Here is a 3,558-nt window from a genome sequence, read left to right as displayed (position 1 = left end):
AACTATAATAAAGACATGTGTACCCCCAGATCTAAAATAAAAAATTTTTTAAAACAACCATAACTAATAAGAAAATAGAACAACTTTAGCAGTGTACTGTAATAAAAGTTACGTAAATGGTTTCCGTCCCTCTAAATCTTAAAACACAGTACTCGTCCTTTTTGTGATGATGCCTACATGGGCCAAGTAAGGAGGCACGTGCCTGTAATCCCAGCACTTTGGGAGGTTGAGGCAGGAGGATCGTTTGAGGCTAGGAGTCAAAGGCTGCAGTGAACTCTGATCATGCCATGGCATCCCAGCCTGGGTCACAGAGCAGACCCTGTCTCTAAAAAAATAAAAATGAAAAAAATTAAGAGCTTAAAAAATGCCTGGATGATTAGATGAATTGATGGAACTGGATGGTGAGAGATTTTGTCATGCTACACGCAGAATGACACCCAACTTAAAACTTATGAATGGTTTATTTCTGGAATTTTCCATTTAATATTTTCAGTCCATGGTGGATCATGGAGAACTGACACCTTGAAAAGCAAAACTGAGGCTAAGGGGGGGACCACTCTACTCTATTTAATACTCTTACCAGCCAGGCGCAGTGGCTTACACCTATAAGCACTTTGGGAGGCCGAGGTGAAAGGAATGCCTGGGCCCGCAGGTTCGAAACCAGCCTGGGCAACTTGGTGAGACCCTATCTCTACAATAAATTAAAAAATTAGCCAGGCATGGTGGTACGTGCCTGTAGTTCCGGCTGTTTGGGAGGCTGAGGTGGAAGAATCCCCTGAGTCCAGCAGGTCGGGGCTGTGGTGGTTGGGATGTAAATGTACATGTGCACTTACTAGCAATGGCTTAGGCCAGGCGCAGTGGCTCATGACTGTAATCCCAGCACTTTGGGAGTCTGAGGTGAGAGGATTACTTGAGCCCAGGGGTTTGAGACCAGTCTGGGCATCCTGGCGAGACCTTGTCTCCACAACAAATCAAAAAATTAGCCAGGCATGGTGGCATGTGCCTGTAGTCCCAGCTATTTAGGAGGTTGAGATGGAAGGATCGCCTGAGCCCTGCAGGCTGAGGATGTGGTGACCACTAGCATGCCGCTGCACTCCAGCCTGGGTGACAAAGTGAGACTCCGACTCAAAAAAAAAATAGCAAAAAAACCATAGTGGCTTAAATTTCTGCTTTATTCCTATACCATGTTGATGATTTCTTAATCTTTCAATAAGAGTTTTGGGTTTATACTTCATTTATTTATTTTGAACAATTTCCCAATGATACAGTTGTATTGTAAGAGGGTAGCATAAATTCCGGAGGCTGAGGTAGGAGGATCGCTTGAGCCCAGAAGTTTGAGATTGCAGTAAGCTATGATCACACCCCTGTACTGGAGCCCGGGTGACAGAGAGAGATTCTGTTTCAAGGAGGAGGAGGAGGAGGAAGAGGAGGAGGTAGAGGCATCATAAAATGCATAGGTAATGGTACTGGCCAGATTCCTACTAAACAATTACAGGCTGAGTCAGATGGTTCATGCCTGTAATCTTAGAACTTTGGGAGGCTGAGGCGGGAGGATTGCTTGAGCCCAGGAGTTTGAGACCAGCCTGGGCTCAAAAAATAAAAATAAAAATAAAAAATAAAAATAAAAATAAAAAATAAAAATAATTCCCTACAAAATTTTTTTTAAAAAAAATTAGCTGGATGTGGTGGCATGATGCCAGCTACACGGGAGACTGAGAGGCAAGAGAATTGCCTGAGTCCGGGAGGTGAGTCTGTGGTGATCTGATTGTGCCTCTGCACTCCAGCCTGGGTGACAGAGTGAGACCTTGACTCAAAAAATAAATAAATGAATAAAAAGAAGAAACATAGCTATAAAGCAGAAATTTAAGCCATTGTTAATAAGTAAATATATAAGATGTTTTAACAGTGACAACTGGATATACCAAGAATTTTACAATCCTGCTGTTTGTTTTCTGAATGATACTTGGGTAAACTTCAATAGAGTATAATGCTGTCATTTTCTGACGTTACTCCTAGAACTAAATGTGTGGGGGTTTTCTACACCAGTTCTCCAATTCTCGCCAACTTGGCCTCCAACAACTCAGTACAGTTCTGATACCAGCTATTGGGACTTAACACAGACCCCACAGGTTCAGGGCTCAGTGCCATAGACTGCCCCCACATCATACACCATCCACAAATGAGGTGCACAGACTACCTAACCCTTCTGCCAGGCTGACCACAAATTCAGGGGCTCCTGTGAGTTTAGAAAAACACTTTATATTTCCAGGTTTGTAGTAGTGGATCCAATTCAGGAGTGACATTGGATGGAAGCTGAAGTGATTGGGGGGTGGGGGACCCAGAATGCCTGCCCTCCTCTCTGTGCCAACCAGGAAGCTCCCAGAACCTCTGGTTTAAGTTTCTTGTCAAGGTTTCATTGGGTAGATATGGGTGATAAATCTTTGACCCTTGATAACTGAGCCTCACCTCTCCGACCCCTCCCCTCCTGGGGGAAATGGTGCTGAAAGTTCTAACCCTCTAATCACACAGGTGGGTTTTTTTCATGGCAATCTGTTGGGAGCCAGCCATGGAGGTCTGCCTGCTGACAAAGTCTAGGGGGCTGAAGACCCCAGGCTGCAAAGCAAACCTGGGCAGCTGAAACCCTTGCTTCTTCTATTTTTGTTGTTGATGCAGCCAGAAAATTCTGTACAGTCTGAAGATGGAAAACAAAATCCCACTCACGTCATTCCTCATCCCGTGCACAGAAACAAAGGGGAATTTGTGAGAAAATTACCTTCACTTTATATGAGATCCCCCCTAAGTTTCCATGTCCCTGACCTCCTAGTATTCGATCACATAATCGCATAATTAAGTATTGATGTTGGGAAAGTTACCATAGGTCAGGAGGTGCTCACTTTAATGCATGTAAGGAAATTCATTGGCCTTGCCAGGGAACTATAGATGAACACTTTAATTATCATGTGTGGGTATACAATTGCTTGGTAGGTTTTGTTCCTACTGACTGGCAATTATTATCATTTGTGAGGAGAATGCCGATGCACTAATTAAGCTTATTTGAGCTTTAAATGTGGAATTTTATGTACACCTGAATGGCCATTTTTAATGTTATGCTACTTCCTGCTATTTAGATTAAGCACATATAGGATTAAAAATATAAGATTGGAGTACTATAGCAGTTTAGTACTTGATGACTTTTTGAAACTTGGTAATCATTATAGAGTAGCTCTAGGCAGTAGGCGCGTTCTTTTAAGCTTAAAAGGATAACAGTTAGATTAAGTGCTTTAAACAATAAAGGAGGACTGCCTGCCTTAGTGATCATGAGACAGTGATGCTTTCAGGACAGCATTGATATGTAGAAAAATGAGCATGGAAATGGTTTTTGGGAGATAGTTTTTTTCATGCATGAACTATTTGCTCTGTTTTTTTCTTAGATGAAGTTACTGATTGTGTTTAGTTCTAAGAATTCTTTGTAAAATTACTTCCCTGTAAAAAGGGTATATAAGCTCACTGTTAACTGTCAGTAAACGGCATCTGTCCTGCTAACACCAGAGTCAGTTG

This window comes from Carlito syrichta, unplaced genomic scaffold, assembly GCF_000164805.1.
Source record: "Carlito syrichta isolate Samal-C Ts95f unplaced genomic scaffold, Tarsius_syrichta-2.0.1 Scaffold309922, whole genome shotgun sequence".
NCBI lineage: Eukaryota > Metazoa > Chordata > Mammalia > Primates > Tarsiidae > Carlito > Carlito syrichta.
The sequence above is the reverse complement of the archived record's forward strand: the minus strand, read 5'-3'. Positions refer to the sequence as shown.